General features: G+C 41.7%; 1 protein-coding gene across 7 annotated transcripts in view; it reads left to right on the top strand.

The window, feature by feature from the left end:
* The first annotated feature begins 3235 nt into the window (after nt 1-3235).
* Nucleotides 3236-26562, top strand: part of SCN2A (sodium voltage-gated channel alpha subunit 2) — a 127547-nt gene continuing 104220 nt past the window's right edge. For all 7 annotated transcript variants that reach the window (XM_039495645.1, XM_039495641.1, XM_039495643.1 and 4 more), the window contains exon 1: nt 3236-3444. The gene's annotated coding sequence lies outside the window, so the exon portion shown is untranslated. The remainder of the gene's footprint in view (nt 3445-26562) is intronic.

The following is a 26562-nucleotide window of genomic DNA, read 5'->3' as shown; positions in this document are numbered from 1 at the left end:
GAATCAAGGCTTGTAAAATAAGGCAGAATCTGCTCTCTTGTAGATCCATCTTCAACACCCAACTGAATTCATATGATCTACAGATTAATAATGAACATTAGTTAATGGAAATGAATGGTGTGTTGTTTTTTTCTGGAAAAAATTACATTATTGCCTCTTTCTGACACTCATACAAGCTAAAACAAACTTTTTCATCTAAAAATCACAGACAAAACATAAAGGCACGATTAAGTTGGTTAGGAAATATCTATATATTATATGTATAGCCTACGTTTGTAATTTTGCTTTTCTCTCAAACTACAAATAATATTTATTTATTATATCAAGGGATGTCACAGCCAAATTACCCTAAAATATATAAGCATGTAGGCAGTTACAAAAATTAGTACATGAGGAATCTGCTACAATAATTGGAGTAACAATGTACATTGGCCTGACGTGAGGGAAGGCTTGGTCTTTGTGACAGCTCATGTCCTTGATTCTTCCAAGCACACAACAGTGGCCAATACTGGAATAACATGAAGACATACTGGCATATGGAGGAACACAATGGGCCTGGTTCTCCACTTCCTTCACCTCCTATTGTCATTTAGTCTTATAGACGGTGAGCACAAACTGCAGTGTGTCTCCTCAGCAACTTGGACTACCACAAGCACATCAGCCTGACCTCCTCGTGTTACACTGCCTTCCCAGAGTGCTCAATGGCCTGAGCCCATCATATCTAATGGATCACCTAAATCTTTGGGATGAGGTTTGTGGTTAGCAATTCCACTTCACAGGAAGAAAAGAAATTTCTCCCAGAGTGCAGGAGACAGAGCTTTCACAGGGGTCAGGCTGAGACTGTGGAGTGAGCCATCACAAACCTCACCATCTTCTGCTCCCAGTGCAAGGTGAATGTCTTCAACCTTGATGTCTCTAGCATAAACACATTTCAACTTAAAATAAAGTCAAAACCTACCAAAATAAAACACTACACTACACACATACTTCTCCCTTTGGGGAAAGGCTGAGACAAAGAATGACCCACATGTGACAGAGATTAGTCACACTGATGCAGTATTGGAAAGCACGCAGATACTATGGTCCTGAAGACAATACTGGAACCTATATAGAAAAGAAAAATGCAAATCACTAACAATTCTGAATGGTAGCATTTTATATTTTGCACAGGTATAAATGGCTACATAACCAAGGCTGTGAAGAAATAGGTCCTACATAAAATGAAAAGAGAACATTGACAATTGACATTTGATCCTGCCATACTGAGAAAGGAAACATAAAACAATAATTAAATTAAATAAAACATCAAGACAAAGCCAGTGCAGCATAAATGCTAGATTGCAGTGGCTAAAGGGTAATCTTTCATGGTAGAGTCCATATAGACAGTTAAAATTATTTCTCCTCCCTACTTCATGGCTGGCAGCTCAGAAGTTAGCTGCTTTTCCTGTTCTCACAAAGAATCTCTCTTTCCGTTTCTGGAAGAAACGGTCTTATGTCCATCTTTTTGGATACTAGTTTAAGTTTCCATAATCACAGTTTTTCCATGGAGCAATACATTGTTTTGTAACACCAGGAAATATTTTAAACTTTCATCCTGCACTCGTAGTCCAGATATTTTATCCTAGAGTCTATGCTGAAGTGTGGTCACTTTATACCATGCTGCCAGAGCAATCCATACTATACATGTAACCAGCTGTGGGTGAATCACCCTGCTATAGGGGATCCTGCAGTAGCACAGTGACTCCTATTACACACCATCTGTTGCTGACATAAAGATCATGACTAGAGCGAAACAGAGTGTGGCTGGGGCAGCCATATCAGTCTTGGGGCCACTGGTAGTCAGCATAATTTAAGGTCAGAAGGGACCATCATGATCATCTAGTCCTACCTCCCGCACACTGCAGGCCAAAGAACCTCACTCCTGTAATAGACCCATAGCCTCTGGCTGAGTTACTGAAGCTCTCAAATCATGATTTAAAGCAGTGGTGGGCAACCTGCTGCCCATGGCCCATCAGGGTAACCTGCTGGCGGGCCACAAGACAGTCTGTTTACATTGACCATCTGCAGGCATAGCCACCTGCAGCTCCCAGTGGCCAGGAACAGGCAAGATCCACCAGCCAGACACCTGGGAAAGAATATTCTGTGGTAGCTCAGAGCCCTCCCCGTCTAGTGCCCCATCATCTGCCACTGGAGATATTTGCTGCTACGTGCCATTATAGGCAGTCTCATCATACCATCCCCTCCATAAACTTATCAAGCTCAGACTTGAAGCCAGTTAGGTTTTTTGCCCCGTGCTCCCCTTGGAAGGCTATTCCAGAACTTCACTCCTCTGATGGTTAGAAACCTTCATCTAATTTCAAGAGTAAACTTGCTGATGGCCAGTTTATATCCATATGTTCTTCTATCCACACTGGTGCCTAACTTAAATAACTCCTCTCCCTCCCTGGTAGTTATCCCTCTAATGGATTAATTTACAATAGAGACCAAAATTATATAGAGGCTGGCCAAAATTAGGGAAACACAAAAGTGAGTTTTACACTTCTTTAATTCCTTCCTCCTGTGTGATGTTATGCTCATTGCCCAAAACTCAAGCATTTAACCCTTTACATGAGAAACCATGTTCTCCAAATCATTAATTTTTTAATTATAGAAATGTATTTTAGGTCATTCAGAACCAAACCAAGGCTGAAGGCATTGTATGGCCAAAAAGCAATCTTTAACATTAAGTCCTTTTTAGGAGAAGGGGATGATAATTTTATATGTAAAGAGGCCACATGTTGGTATATAACACATGGAAGATGTTATAGTGCCCTGATTTTTCTTGCAATTCATAATATATGGATCCAACAAAAGAAAATTTGTGTCAAACAAGTTTATTAATATAAAATCAGAAAACTATAAGTCTCTGTGCAGCAATTTTATGCCCCACCTCACTCTTTACTAAATGTTTAGTGGTCAGATTCAATAGTTCATATTTTCTTCTTTTAGATCAACGTGGTTGTAGGCTAAATAGTGATTAGACCAGATTTTGTAAGATAACTTGCAGTTCTGACCATAAGGGTGTTAAAAAAGCTAGATGATCTAATTCTCTCTGCCAGTAGGTGGCGCTGTCACGTAATATGCTGTCTTTTTTTTTTTAACATTATCTTTTTTTCTCCCCACCCCTCCACCTCTTATCAGTACACCCCTTCCCCCCATCAGTTTGCTGATAGATGTTGGGGACCATAGAGTGAATCTCATAACAGGAAGCTGGGGCAGAGGAGGCAGAATACTGCAGAGGTTTCTTTGTTGTTGGGTTTTTTTTCTTTCCATGAGGCTAATATAAATATAAGAGTTACAAGCTTCTTTGCTGAGGAACCTGAACAACTGCAGCAGCAGGAGCCTGATTATCTGCAAGTGTATGGATGTAGATTATGCTATGATTTGTAATTCTCTTTTCATCAGGTAAGACAACAGAATATTTCATTAAAGGTATCATACAATATATCTCAGCTCATTTATGCCAATGTTCTTCTCTCATGCTGCCACACCTAGTCTGCAATTAATATTAGATGCAACAAGAGGAACAGAGAATACAAAGCCATCTTTTCAGCTGGATAAAATTTTCATACTGGTTTTTTTTTTTTTTTTGCTAAAATTACATCTGGGTCTAGTAATAAATTATTTTGGTATCCTTTGGGTTTCATTGGCCTTATATTCTTTAGAATCCAGGTATATTTTGTAATTTTGTTTTGAATCAATTCTTATTTTTTTTATTTTCATCACAATGGTAGTATTTTGTTGTTGTTGCTGCTGTTGTCATCTATAAGTGTTATATTTCTTCACTGAAGGTTATATTGATGCTTTATGCAAAATGCAAATTGGAATGAAATGTTAAAGCATATTAACAAGACAGTGATATTGCCAAGCTTTATATTGCAGGGGTATGCTGCTTCTCTATACTATCTTCAGACAGAGGCTTTGCTTTATATCCTAAATTCCTTCTCTTGGAAGGTATTGGAGATTTGTTGGGTTTTTATCGCCCTTAAATAAATAAATAAATAAAACTAGCCTCTCCCTTATTGAAGACAGGATGGAGGATACTTCTAATTAAATACAATTTTACACACCTGCAGTCTTCACATAAGACACGTAATGTGAATTGCTTTATATTTGAGGGCTAAATTTTTCTTTTAAAAATCCTATTCTGTATTGTTTGAGGCACAAACATGATTTTTTTCTTTATTATTTTTAATCACATATCACAGACTGTGAGAGCAGAATGACTCAGGGGGTGGAGAGCTCATGCAGCTCCATGACTTGTCTCTTCAATTCTTGTTTTTTATTTTTCCTTACCTTTTCCTGACTACAAAAAGATTTCTTTAGCCAGGGAAAGAACTGGATAAAAGCACTGGCGTACACAGCCAGAGATCAGAAGGGCTTGAAGCCTAAGTGTGAGAAATGAGAGGGTCTGATTTAATTTAAAAATATCTTGCTTCCTTTCATAGGGAGGGATGTAGAAAAGCCATTATTCATGCTTTTCTGTGCCTGTATAGAGGTAGACTTTGTCCACATTATCAAAGCAGGAAGAATTTACCAATAAGGATTTTTGGGCTAGAAGCAACCTTGGCCTAACAAGATTCTCTGACATATATGAAATGTAAAGTGATTTCAAATATGCTCTTGCTCTCAGTGCATGTCGATTTACTGCTTGTGTTTTTCTGAGCACTGCTGATTTGTGTGTGTGTCTGTGTATTGATGGGCTACTGTAGTGCATATAGGGAAATTACTGCTGTCTTCATGAGATGGTAAGGGTTCCTCCCTTCTTGGCCAGGAATTGGGGAGCAGGTGAAATCATTGTACCTAGCTGAGCTGCTATTTCCTTCAGTGATGAATGTATTATGATAAAATAGGTTTGGTTTCTATTAAGGATGATGGCCCCTTATGACTATAGACCCTAATTAAGCAAGGTTCTTAAGCATGTGCCTAACTTTAAGCATGTGAATAATTCTGAATCAATGGGATTATTCACATGCTTAAAATTAGGCACATGCTTAAGTATCTTGCTAAATTGGAGCCACAGTATTTTTTGCTTTAAAATTACACCTGTTCTCACAAAGAGGATACCTTTTTTTAAACATGAACTCAGTGTTATTAAATAGAAGTTACCTAGCAGGAGAGATGGAACTGTGGCTACCTGAGGTTTGATCTTTCAATGAAAATTCCAGTTGTGAACCTTCAGGGCAAATCCTGGCTCCAAAGCCATTCACATTCTGAGTAAACTGGCTGTGCACGTTAGACATCCATGACGGTTGTGGGAAATGAAATCATAGCCATAGAGGATCAAAGCAGTGGTCTAGCATCCTCTCTGCCAGTGGCCAGTACCAAGTGTTTCAGAAGAAGGTTCAAGGTGTAGGGCACAGTTATGAAATAAGATGACCATAGGTGAAGTTTCCTCCCAACCCCCACCAGATAGTGGTTGACTTCTGCCTAGAAGCGTGAGGACTTATATCCCTTACAATGTATGTTCATCCTATCAAATGTAGTTTCGGATGTTCTCATTATCCATATAAATGTCTAGTTCTTCCCATCACAGAAAAGCTGCTCTGCAGCTGCTGCTGTAGCCTCTGAACTGCAGTACCATCTGTGGCACCTGCCCCTTCTCTAGAGGTTTTGACCAGTGGACCTGCATTAGTGACAGATCCACAGGTCACAACCCTCTGCCTAGTGATATTGAGAGCACTCCCTTATTAAAAAAGAAAACTACAGTATCTGCATGAATGATCCAAAACACTACAGTATGGAAGGGTATGGACTGCTACCGTGGAATACCATACTCACTTCATATAAAGGTTGCTGTGTGTAAGCAGGGAAAACAGTCCCTCCCATGATTTCTGCATTGCTGAGACTCTTTGTGCAGTGGAACCGAGTTTTTTGTTTTTCCATTGCCTTTCTGCAGGCTAACAGATTTAGTGGGCTAACAGATTTAGCCCATAAATAGCTAAGTAAATATTTACAAATTAAGAATGCATTACATACAGAAATCTAAGGTAAAAGAACATTCATGTTGCAAAGCCAAGCACTCAAAATTTAAGAAATATCATAATTAAGGTTGTCCATGTATAATTACATGCTCACATACTTTCCCCCCACAAGATTCCTATCTCATTCAGTGCACAGGATGGATGGTGCTCTAAGAATGAAATCAGGGTTGTGTTGTGTATAGGTCTGTTTTCTATAGGAGCTCTGTTGTCTTATTTTTGCATAAATTGGAAAATATGCAATGTCTAGAGAAAGGATGGTCTCTGTTTAAGGTAACTGAATGCCACCTAGATAGTTGGATTCCATCCCCGCCTCTGTCCTGGAGTTCTTTTTTTATATGGGGCAAGTCGTTTAAACCAAACTTTTCACAGGTAGTCACTAATTGTGTTTTTTTTCATTTCCTGGTGCCTACCTTGAGACTCTTGAAACCTGGTTTGCAGAAGTGCTGAGCACTTCCAACTACAACTAACGTCAATGGGAGCTCTACGTGTGAACATATAAAGCACTATATATATATGTAATGTTAAGTACTCTGAAAAATCAAGCATTTCAAGTTGGGCACTCAAGTTTAGTAGACATTTTTGACAATTTTGGCTTCAATCTGTCTGTGCCTCTGTTCCACATCTGTAAAATGGGAACAATCTACCTTACTTCACAGTGGTGTTGTGAAGATAAATTCATTAGTTTTTGAATCACTAGATACTACAGTAATAAGAGCCATAGGAAAGTCCATGCTGAAACATACTTCTGTATTAAGTGCAGGTTTTGGAGTGTATGCAGTAAATAAGGCCTGAGGCTGCACATGAAATGGGGACGATAAAAATAAATATTGAATAACAACCTTCCCCTCTAGCTTATTCCTGTCTATTTCTGCTTCCGTTGTCTCCCAGCCTGCATCTGTTCCCTTTTTCCTATTTCCTTCACAGCCTGTCATTGTCCCCTGATTCTTTTGAATCAGGCTGCTTCCTCCTTGTCCTCTGTGCTGTCTAGGTGTCAGCAATAGGAGCATTCACAAGGCAGGAGAGACAATCGTTCTGCTTTCAGTTCTGGTGCTAAGTGTCACAGCAGTCCCTGGTAGCCAGGAAGAGCAATTGGGATGAAAGTGCTGCTAAGCCCTGATGGAATAGGCTGGAACATATTCACTGCAGGTGAAATCTTTGGAAATGTTTACTGAAAGTCTCTATCAAGCCTCTATTGAGCATGTGTAAAAATGTTGTAGAGGCTTATAACCTGGCCAAACTTAAGTGGATTTTCACAGAGACAGCAAAATGCACTTCTTTGACCCCAGAACATCCTCTGCCAAATATCAAGTTTCTGCTCCCAAGTATAGAGGCACTAGAGCTTCTCAGTGAAATCATTTTAAGAATTATTTTAACATTGCAGCATTGCCAACTCCAAGCATTCAAAAATCATTACTCAGGCCTCAAATCATTGTCTTAAAAATCATTATGCTTTTTGAAATATTAATTCATTAGGGGTTCCTTTTATTTGCCTTTTGATTTTTGAATCTGTAGGTTATATTTGGATAATGTTTACAAGCTTTTCTTCACAGCCATGAAGACTAGAAATTAACTTTCTCAAAAAATGTGAAAGCTGAGATTCTCATGTAATTATGATTCCAGGAGATGAAGGTGAAAGATAGAACAGTAAATACCATTGTAGACTCATGACAAAATCATGAGAGTTGGCAATATTGAATTGCCTCCTCAAAAATATTCTTCTCTAACCTTATTTTCAGAAATGACTGAACCATTTTTAATGAAATTTTCCAAAGTATTTCAGCCTGAAGCAGATATCAAACATGGAAAATTTCATCTCCAACGGTTAAAATTTGGCAAAGTTATATGCAACTAAAAACAGAGTCTTATAGTGAAAAGTGTTAGGCAGCCTTAACTATAGGTATGTCTGTTAGCTCCACCCACTTACCATAAATTTAAAAAATGAAATTTTGAAAAGAGATTTCAGAATTGCCTGTCACAGTTTAAGTATCTCCATTCAATTAATCTATTGTCTATGAAACTTTGGTAGGTTTTTCTATAATGTCTGTCACCCTGGTTTCTGAGTTCTTAATGGAGTGTCTTAGTGAAAACAGACAGTTGACTGATAGTTACCAGCAAATGCAAAGTACAAATGAGAGGACTGACTTTCCCCAGAAAGTACTGGAAATCAGAAAGTTTCTAAGTTGTTTTAAGTATATATGGAATTGACTTTAGCAACAGGTTAGAAACTTTTAGATTTCCTGTACATTCTAATCAGAAGGCCGATTCTGCTACTCCTGTTGTGGATCATCACACTGTCATGGTGACGTCTTCAAAGCCAATTGATTTTTAAACTTTGTTATATTTAAGACAACGTTTTAGTGATTTTATCTTGGTTGCGATTGGAAGGATAAAGTGAAATTCAAATTATATTGCAGTTGTTAGTTACTTGGTTAATGATAGCTAAGGGTAAGATTCTGCCCTACATCCTGGAGGTGGATTGGAGGGCAGTATGGAGGAGCCATACTGTGGCTGGAGACCTCAGGAAGAATTCTCCAGTGAACTCCTGGGATATGCACACTGGAGAGGTAGCTCTGTAATCCTTGGAAGGGGTGCAGTATACTCCATGTTACACTGACGTGCTGCTGATCTCCATGTTTAAGATAGCAGACTGGAGACTAACTGTGCCTCCAGCCAGATAACAGTATCCCCTCAAGTCAATAGCACTGGCGAATACTGAAGCTGCACTCCACTTCTAGGACTTAATCTTGTGAAATGCTGAGTATCTTGCAGGACTGAGCCTTCAGTGTGAGGCAGAGATATCTGTGTGGGGGGGGTGTGTATGTACTGTATATAAGAGGATTTGTACACCATTTCTTTTGGCCCCCTCAGTGCAATTTCACAATGTTGAGCATATTTGACTCTTAATGTAGTTTTTGCTTAGTGACAAATACAAATGCCTCATTCTGAAACTAAGGGTCTGACACAAACTGTCAAAAGTAAATAAAATCTGCCCTAAACTCACCTCTTTGTACTTGGTAAGATCACAGACCAAAAGGTATTCTGATTGCAAGTACCTACTCACAATGAGGTAAGGTAAGGACAGAGTGACTATAGATTTGCTTTTGCAACTCCAGAGAGGCAATGACCAGTGTTCTCTGCTCTTATCAGTTTTTTAGAGTTTAATTGTTTGTGATACTCTTTTCAAAGTCTGAAATTAAAATGTTATTTCCTAGCCATTTTGTATGTTTTAATTAGCCACACTCTGATTCTTGTTTACTTACATCACTTCAGTTACTGAGCTTCATTAACTCTGGGCCTGATCCTGAAGTATCTGATCAGGCAAATCATTAATTGACTTCGGTCCCGATATTGCTCCCATCAAATTTTATTTTATTAGTAGTAGTAATATTTTCAAACTCCCAAAATGTTTTAGGCATATTATGCTATTGAAGTAGCACCCACGTTGTTCTAGGAACTGTCCAAACATTCAGGAAGGTCACTACTATCACTACCCAGGGGTTCAACAGAGTAAGGAATTTTTCAGTGTAACATTTAGAGCGCTCCAAGGGCATACACAACATTTGTGACTGTAATAAGATCTTACTTGAACTTTTTCCAACTGTATATTTTATGAATTAGATGATTTCTGATTATCTGAAGCAAAGCCTTGGTTCTCTAAGCCAAAGTGAAGGCAGGTCAGCAATGATACAGTGACAATCTGTTACTCTACTTCACCAGTAGTGTCATAACTATAAAGGGAAGGGTAACAGCCCACCTGTGTACAATACTATAAAATCCCTCCTGGCCAGAGGCACCAAAATCCTTTTACCTGTAAAGGGTTAAGAAACTCAGGTAACCTGGCTGACACTTGACCCAAAGGACCAATAAGGGGACAAGATACTTTCAAATCTTGGTGGGGGGAAGGCTTTTGTTTGTGCTCTTTGTTTTGGTGGTGTTCGCTCTTGGGACTAAGAGGGACCAGACATCAATCCATGTTCTCCAAATCTTTCTGCACAAGTCTCTCATATTTCAGACTTGTAAGTAACAGCCAGGCAAGGCATATTAGTTTATCTTTGTTTTCTCAACTTGTGAATTTTACCTTTGCTAGAGGGAGGTATACCTGTTTTGTTATAACTTTGAAACTAAAGCTAGAGGGGGTTCCTCTGAGCTCTCTGAATCTGATTACCCTGTAAAGTTATTTTCCATCCTGATTTTACAGAGATGATTTTTACATTTTCTTTTTAATAAAATCCTTTTAAGAACCTGACAGATTTTTCCATTGTCCAAAGACCCAGGGGTTTGGGTCTTTGATCACTTTGTAACCAATTGGTTAGGATATTATTCTCAAGCCTCCCCAGGAAAGGGGGTGTAAGGGTTTGGGGGGATATTCTGGGGGAAGAGGAACTCCAAGTGGTCCTTTCCCTGTTTCTTGTTAAATCACTTGGTAGTGGCAGCATACCAGGTTTTAACTTAAGCTGGTAGAAATAAGCTTTGGGGGCTTTCATGCGGGTCCCCACATCTGTACCCTAGAGTTCAGAGGGGGGAAGGAACCCTGACAAGTAGGCATCAGAAAAAATAATTAAATATGTGAGCTTGCTTGAAGGCATAAAGGTGATGATCTCTAATTCTATGTGGAAAAGTTGGATGCAAATTGAGGCTGATGTCGTGATCCCTGGGTTGGCAGAGGCTGGGAACACACCCAGACTTGGAGGAGAGGCTATTGTGCCTTTCTCAGCCAAGTTCTCTCTTGCAAATTAAAGATTAGGAGTTCACACATTCTCATGAGAATCACATCCTGTCATTTGTGAAAAAGATGGTGGATGTGATGCAGAAACTTGAGGATGCTGGTATGAAAAACATGGGAGAGATGGGGAGGTATTTAAGGCTCTGACAGATACTGAATACTTCACTCAGAAAGCATGATAAAAGAGAAAGGAAAAAATGAAGAATAAATAGGGCGGGAATCAAAGGAAAAGAGAGACAAAAAAGGATCAGAACATGGAAAGGAAATATAAAAAGGGGAGAGTAATCCAGTGCAGGGGAGTATGAGAGGGAGGAAGAAGTGCAATGGTGTGTAAAATCTGAAAAGATTTGAAAGAAGAGAAATTCAGTTGATAAGACAGGAAAGGGGGATAAGAGGGCTGTGTTAACAAAATATTAAAAGTTCTATTTGATTTATAGCTACAGTTGAATGTTGTCGGTAGTGCAGTGGTGTGTTGCTCCTGGCAGCGGTGCACTGCAGGACAGCACAGTGCCTCCAGGAGATATTGTGAAAGAGGGATGATAGGGGAATGTGTTTTCCCTCTAAAAGGGGCCAGTTTTGCTGGCTAGTGCGGAGGGGAGTGAGCCATCCCTCCGGGGAGGCTTCTTGCCTCCACTCCCTTGCTTTGCACAGGGTTAGGCACAATTGAGTAAAATGGAATGCCAAAAGAAAGGAAACTTACAGTTAAGATGCAAAGGCCAGATTCTCAGCAGGTGTAAATTGACATTACTACATTGAAATCAACAGATCTAGCCCCAGATCGCCAAGTCACAGTGGGTGCAATTGCACTTTGTTTGGACTAGATTTTGGCAGATAATTCTGAGCAGTCAGTTTCCTTTAACTTGTGAGTTTAAAGTGATACTTTAATGGTTGTCAGATTACAAATTTAATTCCCCCTTTTTTTTTAGTTGCTATGAAACTGAACAAAATACCAGCCTGTCCAAAATTAGGGCTGCAATGGTGGAAAAATTCCAGCTCCCATGTTTTGTTTGGTGGCCCCCCAAGGGTGCTACTGTAGGTGTGTTCATATCATGCCATTCTCCCACAGTCCATTCCTCTTCCATTCTTGAGCTTGAGATGACAAGAATCCTGACCTGTTACCACTTGGAAAAAGAGTTCTTGTTAAATTCAATAACTTGCAAATTTATATATTAATATTTTCAAAAGTATTTAAAATGTATTAATGTATTAAATCTTAGTTTTAAAATGTAAAAGCAGCTAAGCACACAATCTAAAGCTGACTGGGAATTTATTCACATAGTAGGACTCTCAGACCCCAATCAGTCAGCACAGCTATGACTCCGGTTTACAGCAGACTCATTCTCCTTTGAATAACATTTTGCTACCCCCAAGTTCTAGCTAGTTTTCTCAATGAAATAGTGATAATCACCTTTCTGCCTTCCCTCAGCTGCCCATGTCTGCTGTATGCACTTTGTCCCCTAGGATAACTTGAGCTATAAACATGTTTTATGCTGCTCACAATGCTCCCAATTAATTGCTCTCTATTATGAAGTTTTAAGTCATCACAGCAATGTATAATGCAAGTGGAAGCTGGCCTGGCCAGCTGTTGCAATTTTTTTTAAATGGCATTTCTATTTAATTGTGGGCCAATTAACTACTCAATTTTCTTTCAGATAAAAAACCCAAACACAACAGAAATCTGCTTAATGCTTCTTAATGCTGTGCATCTTACTGATCTTTTCATTACCCAGTGAAACAAGCATGCTGGTCAAGTCACAAGGGAGCACTGGTGAAACCTGCTTTTCCAAGGGAGCAAAATAGTCTGTTGTGATGCCATAGCTCCAGGTTTTCTCAGTATAGCAGCCTGCCCAAAGTAGGAAAACATGAAATCATCAAACAGCTCTGGCCTACACAGATCACTTAGCTGGTCATTCAGCACCAGGGACTGTTTTCACACTGTTTGGCCTAATCTATTATTTTAGGTTAAAAAGTAGAGAATTTTGAGCCTGTGTTCTGTCTCACAAAGTGACATTTTGAAATGTTCACTTGACAGGCCTGACCACACTAATGTAGAAGTGCTCAGGGTTTAGTAGTCTGCCATTAAAAAATTAATACCATAAGCAGCAGTACATCAGAAATTCCTGAGTTCTGATCCTAGCTCTGCCATTGTGGGTCTTTGGGCCAATCATACACCTTCTGGGTGGTTCCATTTCCCACTTGGGTATTGATACCAAGCAATGTGCTTTGAGAATTAACTGGCTAGTGTTTAATAAAGAGCTTTGGAGATATAAAATGTTAGATAAATATTACACACAAAGAAACTACATTAAAAGAAAAATTAAGGTTGCAAGGTCAAACACTCGAAAGTTAGGAAATACCAGAATTAAAGTTTCCTATGTAACCTCAATCAGGCACCAAGAAAATGAGGAACACAATTAATGACCATCTCTGAAAAGTTTGGTTTAAGTTACTAACCCACAGCACATAGGAATTATGTGGCAGAAGCAGGAAGAGAATCCAGTTCTCCAGGACAACATGCACCTGCTTTAATCATGAGAACCTTCTTTCTCTTCCTGCAATCCCTTGCATTATTCCCAACAAACTTTCTAACTTCTGCAACAAATGAGGTAAGGGACCTACAGACAATACCCTGATTCATTTCCAGAGCAGATCCATCCCATGTGTACATGTGTCTAGTTTCTTAAGTTTTTAAAAAAGCAAACTGAAAGAACAGAAATTCCATTATGTGGCATCATGACACCCACATGGGTCATCAGAGTTGGAAGCTTTGGATTCACTGCACAGACCTCTGACATTTGAGCTATCTGAGTAACTGATAACAGTAGTAGGTTATCATCCTCTATGTAGACCAGCACTGAAAGGGGATGAGACACTTTACCAATGGGTTTCAGATATTTGCTGACAGCAGAGGAATGGTGCGAGTCAGAAATTGTGGGTTCTGGAGGAGAGTGTGCTCTAATAGTACAGACTCTTCTGCCTGCTCCAACTAACCGTGGCCCCTTCAGCCCCATTCCCTCCAATCTGTGCCCTTTCTCCCGGTCCCAGTCTTCCTCACTGCAGCCCACTCTCAATCCCAGTCTCCTTACCCAGCCAGTCCCAGTCCCCACTCCCTCTCCGGCTCCTCATCTGATCTACTTCTTTTTCTGCAACAGCTATGTTCCCCATCTCTTGTGTCTCCCAGTTTCAATCTCCTCCTGGCTTTGGCTCTTTATCCTAATCTCTTTGCCCAGTCTTCCTTTCTGGCTCCTCATCTGATCTCCATTTCCCCCCACTCCTGCACTGCCTCCCATTCCCCCTCCACACCTTGTTTCCCTTGCTTGCTCACCATCTCCTTGCCTGGCCAGTCCACGTCTTCTATGAGGGCAGACTAGGTGATCTAATGGTAAAAACCTATGAATCCTCCACTCCCTGCAGCTCCCAGTCTCCTCCCACCCCAACCCCTGTCCCCATGCCCCTACCCCCGCTAGTTTCCAGTCCCAGTTGTGTGTCCTTATCCTCACCCAGTCTCTTTGTTGCAATCTGATCCCCACTCCAGGTCTAGCCCTTGTCTCCTCTGCTTTTGAATCACATGGCTTCCTCTTCCATGCTCTAGGTGCCAGCAAGGGGGCATGGGAGGGTCATTGAGAACAAAAGGGAGGAAACCTTCTCGCTCTTAGTTCAGGTGCCAAGACCCAGAATGATGACCCGCAGCAGTCCAGAGCTGCAATTACAAGAAAAATCCTGCTCAGCTCTGAGCTGGAGCATACCGGGTGTGGACAGTATCTTCAGAGCTTTTAGCTGCAAAGGTCTAGCATTTATATACTGAGCATGTGCAAATGACAATTTGTTAAAGGCTTATAACTAAGCTTTTGTCTTAGATGAAGATTTTGTCATGGCTATTTTTAGGATGCTCCAGGCTCCATCTCTGCCACTTGTGCTGGCTGGGAGCTGCAGGGGACACCCTGCCACCTGCAGCAGCCAGGAGCTATGCCCCCCCACCCACAATGGCCAGGAGCTGCATGTACCCCCACTGTGGTGTGCCCACAGCGACCAGAAGCTGTGGGGTATCCCTGCTGCCCATAGTGACTGGGAACTGGGGTGCCCCCACCACCTCAGGTGTCTGGGGTACTCCACAGGTCCCAGCTCCCAGCTGCCTGAAGTCACGGAGGTTTTTGGAAGTCATGGATTCCATGACTTCTGCGACCTCTGTAACAAAATCATAGCCTTACTTATAACTTGGTCACATTTGGGCACATTTTCATGGGTCTAGCAAAAGCTACTTCCTGACACAAAGGCTACACCTGTGCCAAATTTCAAATCTCAGCTCCCGAGCCTAGGGCTACTAGAGCTTTTCAGAGGATAAGTCACCAGAATTTTTTAGCATGAGCAAAACAAACCTTTCCCTAGCCTCGTTCTCAGAAACAGCTGAACCATTTTGGCTGAAATTTTCAAAAAATATTCAGCCTGAATCAGTTATCCAGCATGGAAAATTTCAACCCAAATAGTTAAAGTTTGGCTGCTCTAGCCAACTGAAATCTGTGTCTTACAAGGGGAAGCATCTGGCAACTAATGATATATGCAGAGCTACCAGACCTGCTTATAATCAATAATATCACATAACATGAGTACAAAGAACTAGCAGCTGGGCTGTGGACCCATCTGCTCACTGAACTATGTGCTGCATCTTGCTGAGAGGCACTGTAGGAACTGCTACCCCATAAAACTTTGTAAGACTAAATACAAAGAAAGAATCCTCAAATGTTTACAAATAAATACTGGCCTAATTTACCTTAGCTAGCACTTAACTACCTGGATGACTATAGCCAGGTTGCTTCCACCTGCTAGAATCTGGAAATAGATATGATAACCAGCAAGTCCCTGATAAAAGACCAAATTTCCCCCTTCAGTAACGTGAGCACAAGGGACCAGGTTGAGCATAGCTGGGCAGGGGGCATATAGGGGAACACATGCTCCTCCACCTCTGCTTGCTCTTGAGCCCATGGAAGCCCCTTCTTCTGCAGCTCCATAAGGGCAGAGGCTCCACAGGTCATGGACTATGCAGGGCTGATGGGGAAAGAACTGGGAAACAAGACGTATGATATTCTGCCCTCTGAGCCTGACATATATCCCAGTGGGAGTTAATATTACTCCAAGCAGAATTAACTCCTGCAGCATCCTCTCAGCAGCTGGTACTGTGTAGCTGCAAGGAACCTGTCAGTGGCAACTTGGCTCCTGAGGGAGAATTTTCATATAGTGTCTATGAAAACGTCAGTTTCCTCCATGTTGGATGCTTGTGTTTTCCGTGTGTTCATGGAGTTCTCAACTCAACAATAAGTGCTTCGTGAGATCAATAAACTGTTAGAATTCTGTGCCTACTAGAACCATTTTTCAAAGTGTAGCACTGTATTTATATACGGATTCCTTTTTTACTTTGTAAATGTTTTAAAATGAGTTAAAATTAGGTTCCTCTCTCTCACACTCACATACATGCCTCTTCCCCTCTCCCCCTCCCCCCGCAACATGTACTTGGCACTAGGGTGACCAGACAGCAAATGTGAAAAATCAGGACAGGGGGTGGTGGGTAATAGGCGTCTATATAAGAAAAAGACCGAAAAATCAGGACTGTCCCTATAAAATTGGGACATCTAGTCACCCTACTTGGCACTCACTAAAGTCTAATTCCCCTGTCTTTTAAAGGACACTTTAAATCAGAACAGCTCTTTAAAATGAATTACAAATATTTTTAGTATTGCACCTCCCTCAAGTCCCCTTTCCCAGTTTCTCTGGTTTTACAGTTACATTTTCCTATTTCTAAAAATGCCTTTCTATCTCACTTTGTGGTTTAAAGATCACACAAGCAACAAGGGATACTAACTGTTTAGAGGGGAAACAGCATAACTGAGGATATGCTTAGTGTTATCAAATGCACAAAGTGAACAAACTGAAAAACATGAAACATTTTATTCTCTAAGCCCTTTCAATTATAGTTAAGGCTGTCTTTTAGTCATGGGCATTTTTAGTAAAAGTCATAAACAGATCACGGGCAATAAACAAAAATTCACGGCCTGTGACCTGTTCATGACTTTTAGTAAATACTCCTAACTAAAATATGGGTGGGAGGCACAGGTGCTTCGGGGTGGGGGTGGTCCAGGGGTGCCATGGGTGCTGTGCTGGAGGAGGTGGCCTGGAACCCCTCTGGTGCTGTGGGGTGGCGGTGGGGAGAGGGTTAGAGTAGCTGGCAGGCCCCCTACCCAGCTCAGCATGTCCCTGTAGCTCCTAAACAGCAGAGGGGCCAGAGGGCTCTATGCACTGCTCCCGCCACAAACACTGGTTGCACAGCTCCTATTGGCCGGGAACCACAGCCAATGGAAACTGCAGGGGTGGGGCCTGCCAGCAGTGTGTGGAGACCCCCCCATTCCCTCTGCCTAGGAGCTGCAAGGCTATGGCAGTGGGAGCCAGGGAGCCCCCCAACCTGAGGTGACATCCCCCCCCACATCCTCCAACACACCTCAACTGCTGCAGGCAGCCCCTGAGCCAGCACCCACTACTGCACAAGTCACGGAAAGTCATAGAATCCATGACTTCCGTGACAGACTCGCAGCCTTAATTATAGTTATTTAAAGTGTTACTTGTTAAAATGGGGTAAAACTTTTGACATAACTGTAATTTTTAAATTGGTGTCCCTTCAACTCTCTTCACAATGGGACAAATCTAACTTGAATAGCTAGACCATTCATTGGAAGAATGAGTGATGGGTAGAAATCCTGCCCACACTCCACAGCTACAGAGACAGTATGTAGTAGCTACTGCAGCCAAATAGTCCCCACAGTGGGAGGACTGGATATCAATGATACAGCATCTGCTGTGGTTCAACTCCTATGGGCTCATGCAGGGTTTGTGCATCCTTGTACCATTTTCCTAATCATGACCCACCTCTTTGCACAGCAGAACTGCCTTATTTTCACAGCCTTCATGGCCAGACTCAGAAGCTGACTCTACCGCTTTCTGATTTACTCCTTTATTTTGAATACTTAGTAGCTGCTGTTTTCCTTTAGTTCTATTTCTCCCCCTTAATTTTGGTTAGTTTCTGTTGAAGCAGGTGGAGGAGGTTTTTCGTCTGAAAAACCTTCTGCCTGGAGAATGGTATTAATTCTAAAGTTTCCTCAATTTTATGGTAGCTGTGGAAAATCGCCCCTGTATTCCTCCTCCCTCTCATGCTGCTCATCTAGCTGCCAGGTCACAACTTTCCTGCTGCAGCTTCCAGGACCAGTTGCTAGGCAACCTTTTTCCACTCCCTTTTCTATGCAGCCTGGCTGTCACAGGGCCCCTTTCTCATAGCAGGCGTAAAGAGACAGAACCGCCATTGCAAATCCACTTGTTTTAATATGGGAGTAGTTCTCCTTCCATTTTCTTCTAGCCAACTTCTCATCCATCATCCTCAGTTCAATTGCCACCAAACTGTCCATCTCCTTCTGTCAGTCCCATACTCCGATACCATGAATGGAAATTATATACAGTACAGATGAGGTTGGTGCTGTACCTGAGACCATTCAGAAATGGCAGCAAATGCAGAATGCAGCAATCCACTTGTATAGTGATGCTTTGCAACAGTGCTTTACACTTGTGTTCTATGAGCTGCACTAGCTTCTAGCTGACTTTGGTGTATTTTACGGTATTAGGTTTGACATTTAGTGCCTTAAATGTTTTGTGTCCTGGTAATCTGCCTCTCTGATATAACAACAGTTACTATCAGCTATAACACTCATGTCTAAAATCCTCTGGTTTAAAAAGGTTACTTGCATCAGGTCATTTTGAGTGAGGGGTTCCTGACTCTCAAACTCACCTCCCACACATGTTTAAAAAGACCAAAATTTGGCCTGCAGCATCTTTAATACTGGTGATGCATGAGCAAGGGAGAATATAGATTCACTTTCAGATCCCACTTATTACACTTACTAAAAATAATCATACAGGAGTTTTTAAACTAAGGGCTGGGGGGAAGAGGTGCAGAACAGCACATGATTTGGACAGATTTAGTGGAGGATTTATTAAAAGGATACTCTATATCCTAGTAAAGAGGAGAGGATACAAATTGATAAAGTGCAGGTCGGAACTGAAGGGAACCAGTCAAATGAAAGAGAGTCCCATTCAATTACATCACTAGTTGTCTGCCTATATTGACAAATTTTATAAGTGCTTGTATACAAATGCAAGAAGTCTAAATTCTAAGATGGGAGAACTTGAATGCCTAGTATTAAATGAGGATTGATATAATAGGTATCACAGAAACTTGGTGGAATGATGAATATCAATGGGACATGATATTACCAGAGTACAAAATATATAAGAATGACAAAGTAGGTCATGCTGGTGGGGGAGTGGCAGTAACGTGAAAGAAGGCATAAGGACAGAGGTAGTAAAAATCTTCAATGAATCAAAAGTATCCTAGAATCACTAAGGACAGAAATTCCATACTTGAATAATAAGAGTATAGCAATAGGAATATATTACTGACCACCTGACCAGGATGGTGATGATGATTGTGAAATGCTCAGGGAGATTAGAGAAGCTACAAAAACAGAAAGCTCAATAAAAACGGGGAATTTCAATTATCCCCATACTGACTGTCAACATGTCATCTCAGGATGGGATGCAGAGTTAAAATTTCTAGATTCCATTAATGACTGGTTCTTGGAGCAGCTAGTGCTGGAATCCACAAGAAAAGAGGCAATTTTTGATTTAGTACTATGTGGTACACAGGATCTGGTCCAAGAGGTGACTAAAGTTGAACTACTCAGGAATGATTACCATAATGTAATTAAATTGAACGCCCTTGTAGGGAGAAAAATACCAACGAACCCCACTATAGTAGCATTTAACTTCAAAAAGGGGAACTACACAAAAACAAGGAGACTGGTTAAACACAAATTAAAAGGAACAGTCACAGGAGTGAAATACCTGCAAGCTGTGTGGAAACCTTTTAAAAACAGAGGTTCAAACTACATGTATACCCAAAATAATTTAAAAAAAAACAGTAAGAGGACCAGAACAATGCCACCATGACAAAACAGAGTAAAAGAGGCAGTTAGAGACAAAAAGACATCTTTGAAAAACTGGAAGTCTGAAAATAGACGGGAACATAAACTCTGTCAAGTTAAGTGTAAAAGTATAATTGGGCAGGTCAAAAAATAATTTGAAGAGCAACTAGCAAAAGACACAAAAACTAACAGCAAAAAAATATTTTAAGGACACCAGAAGCAGGAAGCCTTCCAAACAATCAGTGGGACCACTGGACGATAGAGGTGCTAAAGGAGCACTCAAGGAAAACAAGGCTCTTGCAGAGAAGCTAAATGAATTATTTGCATCGGCTTTCACCGCAGAGGATGCGATGGAGATTCCCACACCTGAACCATTCTTTTTGTGGTGAGAAATCTGAGGAACTGACCTAGACTGAGCTTTCAGTAGATTTGGTTTTGGAACAAATGGATAAATTGAACAGTAATAAGTCACCAGGACCATATGGTATTCACCCAAGTGTTCTGAAGAAACTCAAATATGAAATTGCAGAACTGCTAACTGTGGTATTTAACCTATGGCTTAAATCACTCTCTCTGCCAGATGACTGGTGTATAGCTAATGTGATGCTGATTTTTAAAAAAGGCTGAAGAGGCGATCCTTTCAATTACAGACCTGTGAGCCTAACGTCAGTACCAGGCAAACTGGTGGAATAGAATAGAATTATCAGATACATAGATGGACATGATATGCCAAGGAAGAGTCAACACAGCTTTTGTAAAGGTAAATCATGAGGGAGTCAACAAAGGAGGACAAGGGTGATCCAATGGATATATTGTACTTGGACTTTAAAAAAGCCTTTGATATGGTCCCTTCCCAAATGCTCTTAAGCAAAGTGGAAAGTCATGGGATAAGAGGCAATGTCTTCTCATGGATCAGTAACTGGCTAAAAAGATAGGAAATAAAGGGTAGAAATAAATTATACGTTTTCACAGTGGAGAGTGGTAAATAGCAGGGTTCCCCGAGGATCTGTGCTGGGACCTATGCTGTTCAACATATTCATAAATGATTTAGAAGAATGGGTAAACAGTGAGGTGCAAAGTTTGCAGATGATAAAATTACTCAAAGACAGTTAAGTCAAAAGCTGACCGAAGAGTTACAAAGGGATGTCCTAAAACTGGGCGACTTGGCAAGAAAATGACAGATGAAATTTAATGTAGATAAATGCCAAGTAATGTACATTGGAAAACACAATCCCAACTATACATACAAAACGATGGAGCATAAATCAGTAGTTACCACTCAGGAAAAGAGATCTTGGAGTCATTATGGATAGTTCTTCGAAAACACCTGCTCAATGTGCAGTGGCAGTCAAAAAAGCGAACAGAATGTTAGGAACCATTAGGAAAGGGGTAGGTAATAATACAGTAAATATCATAATGCCTCTATCTAAATCCATGGTACAGCCACAACTTGAATACTGTGTGTAGTTTTGGTTGCCCCATCTCAAAGAAGATATTAGAATTGAAAAAAAGTACAGAGAAAAAAATGATTAGGAGTGTGGAACAGCTTCCATATGAGGAGAGATTTAAAAGACTGGGACGGTCCATCTTAGAAAAGAGATGACTAAGGGTATGTCTACACTACGAAATTAGGTCAATTTAATAGAAGTCAATTTTTAAAAAATCGATTTAATACAGTCGATTGTGTGTGTCCCCACTAAGCGCATTAAGTCGGCGGTGTGCATCCACAGTACCGAGGCTACCATTGACTTTCGGAGTGTTGCACTGTGGTAGGTATCCCACAGTTCCCACAGTCTGTTCTGCCCATTGGAATTCTGGGTTGAGCTCCCAATGCCTGATGGGGCAAAAACATTGTCGCGGGTGGTTCTGGGTACATGTCTTCAGGCCTCCTCCCTCCGTGAAAGCAACGGCAAAAAATCATTTCTCACCTTTTTTCCTGGGTTACCCGTGCAGACGACATACCACAACAAGCATGAAGCCCGCTCAGCTCACTGTCACCGTATGTCTCCTGGGTGCTGCTGGCAGACGCGGTACTGCAGTGCTACACAGCAGCATCCCCTTGCCTTGCCTTGCCTTGCCTTGCCTTGCGGATGGCAGACAGTCCAGTACGACTGCTAACCATCATCGTCCCGTGGGTGCTCCTGACCAACCTCTGTAGATTGGTTGGGGGCACCTGGGCAGACATGGGTGCTCCTGGGCAGCTTCGGTGAGGTCGGTCAGGGGCACCTAGACAAAAATGGGAATGACTCCAGGTCATTCTTTTCTTTAAGTTTCGTCTAATGGAGATTCAGTCCTACCTGGAATATCATGCCAGCTGGAGGCTTCTGCCTCAGGCTTTTTTCCCAGTCAGCAGCACCACGCGGTCACACCTACCCCTTGCTCCCATGGCTCATGAAGCCTGGACAGTAGTAAGGAGCAGTTTAACTATAGGCTGCGCAAGTGCATAATGGTGGTAGAATGTGCCTTTGGACGTTTAAAAGCTCGTTTAAAAGCTTTACTGACTCGGTTAGATCCCAGTGAAACCAATATTCCCATCGATATTACTGCTTGCTGTGTGCTCCACAATATCTGTGAGAGTAAGGGGAGACGTTTATGGCGGGGTGGGATGTTGAGGCAAATCGCCTGGCTGCTGATTACGCGCAGCCAGACACCAGGGCAGTTAGAAGAGCACAGCAGGGCGTGCTGTGCATCAGAGAAGCTTTGAAAACCAGTTTCATGACTGGCCAGGCTACGGTGTGAAAGTTCTGTTTGTTTCTCCTTGATGAAAACCTGCCCTCTTGGTTCACTCTATTTCCCAGTAAGCCAACCACCCTTCCCTTCCCTCTTTGATCTCCGCTTGCAGATGCAATAAAGTCATTGTTGTTTCAAATTCATGCATTCTTTATTAATTTGTCACACAAATGGGGGGATAACTGCCAACACCTTCTAGAATGGCATGCAGCTCATCATAGAAGCTGCATGTCTGGGGCTCTGACCCGGAGCGGCCGTTTGCCTCTCTGGTTCTTTGGGAGGGTTGCCTGAGCTCCTTAAGTTTCACGCGGCACTGCTGCAGGTCCCTGCTCTGTCCTTCATGCCCTCGGAGATTTTTTCAAATATTCTGGCATTTCGTCTTTTGGAACGGAGTTCGGACATCACGGATTCGTCTCCCCATACAGCAATCAGATGCAGTACCTCCCATTCGGTCCAGGCTGGAGCTCTTTTGCGATTCTGGGACTTCGTAGTCACCTGTGCGGATGAGCTCTGCATGGTCACCTGTGCTGATCACCTCGCCACACTGGCCGAACAGGAAATGAAATTTGAAAGTTCATGGGGCTTTTCCTGTCTACCTGGCCAGAGCATCTGAGTTGAGAGTGCTGTCCAGAGCGGTCACAATGGAGCACTCTGGGATAGCTCCCGGAGGCCAATACCGTTGAATTGCGTCCACACTACCCGCAATTCAACCCAGCAGGGTTGATTTCAGCGCTAATCCCCTCATCAGGGAGGAGTACAGAAATCGATTTTAAGAGCCCTTTAAGTAGACAAAAATGGCTTAGTCGTGTGGATGGGTGCAGGATTAAATCGATCTAATGCTGATAAATTCGACCTAAACACGTAGTGTAGACCAGGGCTAAGTGGGTGATATGATAGAGGTTATTTACTCCTTCACATAATACAAGAACCAGGGGTCACCCAATGAAATTAATTAATTAATTAGGCAGTAGGAATGAAAACAAACATAAGTAAGTACCTCTTCACATAATGCAGAGTCAAGCTGTGGAACTGGTTGCCTAAGGATGTTGTGAAGGCCAAAAGTATAACTGGGTTCAAAAAAAGAATTAGATAAGTTAATGGAGGACAGAGATATCAATGGCTATTAGCCAAGATGATCGGATGCAACCCATTGCTCGAGGTGTCCCTAAACCTCTGACTGCCAGAAGCTGGGACTGGATGATGGGATGGATCACTTGATAAATTGCCCTGTTCTGTTCATTCACTCTGAAGCATCTGACACTGGCCACTGTCAGACAGGATATTGGGCTAGATGGACCATTGGTCTGACCCAGTATGGCCATTCTTATGTTCTTATATAATTTCACTTGTAAACTAAGCAATAGTGATCTAAAAATCAATGTGACATAATAAATGTTGAACTACACAACATCACAGTCACTTCTCAGAACAGAACTATGATTAATTTTAGTTGCCCAGAACCACTGGTTGGGTGTTGCAATGATATTAAGATCTTATATCAACATAATACCCTTGTTCGCAAAAGATAAAAATAATTCATGGTGGCATTTCTTGTAACTGCGCTATAGTTAAGACTGAGATGGGGCTTCAGTCTTAAATACCTTCATATGTTTATAACAGTAATGTTTAAATAAGCACTCGGGAATCAGGTTTGTCAGGAGAGAAGTCACATCACATTTTATTAACTGCACAAGGACTCAGCACAGTCTCACTGTGCTCAGGCTACGTAGAAACCAAAGGGCCTTTGTCGCCAAGCCGACTCACCTCCTACTGGTCGTGCTGGGAATTAGCTCTCTTGGACCACCAGGGCGCCTTTTACTAGCGGTGTCTCATTTGCCATTACTTCCATTTCCTCCACCATCTGGACCCACATCACTCCCAGTCCTCAGTCCTTCCACTTGCTTCAGAGGCCAACTGCAGTCTAATCTAGTCCCTGGTTTCAGGGCCAAACTGCAGTCTGGATTTAGGCCACTCTCCTCATTGGCAAGCAGGGGCAAAGTGTGCGTGTGTGTGTGGGGGGGAACCTAGGCCCTCCCGCTACTCTGGGTCTCGTCCCAATGACCCTATAGCTGGCAGCCACTTACTGCCCCTCCTCTTATTCTCACTGCCTACTTGCCCTGGGCCACTTCCAGGCAGCCCTAGCACCTTCCCTGCACTTGTTTCAGGGCCTCAGTCTGGCCATGGTCAGCCAAGAGCTCCCCTATTGCTCCACTACCCTGCCCAGCACTGAAGTATCTCTGGTACTCCTTAGCAGACAGTCCTTCCCCCTTGCTCTCCAGGGTGAGACTGCCTTTTGCTCCCCTGAGCAACCCTTTAAATATGGGCTGCTCTAATAAGCCTTCTCCTGATTGGCTCTCCCAGTGAGCCCTTTCCTGATTGGTGGGGTTCTGCGCAGCCTCTCCAAGGCTGCCTTAACCCTTCCACAGCAGCTGCCCCACCACAGGCTTGTTTGTTTTCTGACTTTGAACTAAAGATAAATAGAATTGTTGACAGAAAAAGACGGTTTCTTATGTAAATGGTAAAAGTGAGGTTGCCAGATATACAAGATAAAGGATAACCAGAGATGAGGCAGTACTTGTTATAATACCTCAGTTATAGTAATAAATTTTTATCAGTTTATTCCACTTGGTCTGCCTTTCCTCAAATAGTTCAGTGTTCAGTATCATACAGATTTTACCTTTCTTTTTTCTGGTTCTTTTCTTCTTTTCACCACATTGTTTCAGATACTTATCTGATGCAAGAATTCATAACAAGCATCTAGCCTTGTTTAATTTTAGTAAATCAGGCTATTTTCTTAATGCTATAGTAACAGGAACCTGGCATACATAGCCATTGAAATAACTCTTGCAATTGAGGCCATTAAACTTTCCTAACAGGGTAATTTGGTATTTTCCTTACGTAGTAAAATCCTCCACCTAGCCTAGAGTTGGCCATATGCCACCTGCTCCTGCTGGAGGACACCTCCCTGGCATAAAGGGCACGTAGAGGCCCAGTGGTGATCCTGGTCCTCTTAGGGACCATTGCACATAATGTAACAGCAATCCTGAGGCTGTTGTAACTCATGCCATGGGCTGACCTGATCCCTGGCTTTCTTCAAAAGATGATAGCTTCCCAGCTTCCAACCTCTCTCCCTTAGGCAGGGCTGCCAAATGTTATGCATTCTCTCACACAGTCCACTGCTGGGATCTCATGGATCTCATGGAAATACCCTTCATTGGGGAGAAGTTTCTTAGCATGCTCTGATGATATATGGTTTTGATTTGACCAAGTTTTGACCCTTTCAAAATATCACACTATATATGTACAGTATATTTTGCTCAGAAAATGTTTCTAAGCTTTACAAATGCCTGGCTAATGAAGGCTGTACTGCATATGCATGTGTGGGGTTAACTTAGCTGTTTAATCAAAAGTGTACTGAAGGTATAAAGGGGCTATGAAGGGCAGCTGTGCACATTGGGCCAGATTGTAATGCCCTCACTTTGTTGCGCCATCAATCAAATATGTGAGTAAGAGGGGTTGCAATCTGGCTGTTTATAAAGTGCGCAGGTCAAAGCTAGTGGAAACACAGGAACTGTTGCTGAGACCCTAGAGGTAGATCTACTGCATATTTTGTAAAGTTGTCAGGGGGAGCCCCAGTGTGATGTTCCGTGTTAGCTACATGGTTTTTAAGGTTTGAAAAAGAGAGGAGCTCTCATGTGGCCCTCCTAACATATGGGAAATGGCTGTGCCATTGTACCAAAAACTTAGATTAATTAATTACATTTGCCAATTTTCTGAAGCCATCTAAGCTTCAAAGTCCAGAAGAGTAAAATATTTTGTCTTAAAAAAAATAAAGACAGAAGAAATTCCATTTTAAACATATGGTTTATTTTATACTTTACATATAAATTACTTTAATTGACTCTGTATAGCATGCACAGAATAGCACATACTCTAGGATCCTTGAACATGCTTCATATTTGTATCTAATAATATAGAAAAAATTGTGCATGAGAAATAGTACAGCACAGTAGGTAGTAAGAATTACAATTTATGTGCAACATGGCTGCTGTGCTCAGAGGAACGTTGA

Source organism: Mauremys reevesii, linkage group 11 (genome assembly GCF_016161935.1).
Source record: "Mauremys reevesii isolate NIE-2019 linkage group 11, ASM1616193v1, whole genome shotgun sequence".
Classification (NCBI taxonomy): domain Eukaryota; kingdom Metazoa; phylum Chordata; order Testudines; family Geoemydidae; genus Mauremys; species Mauremys reevesii.
The sequence above is the reverse complement of the archived record's forward strand: the minus strand, read 5'-3'. Positions and strand labels throughout refer to the sequence as shown.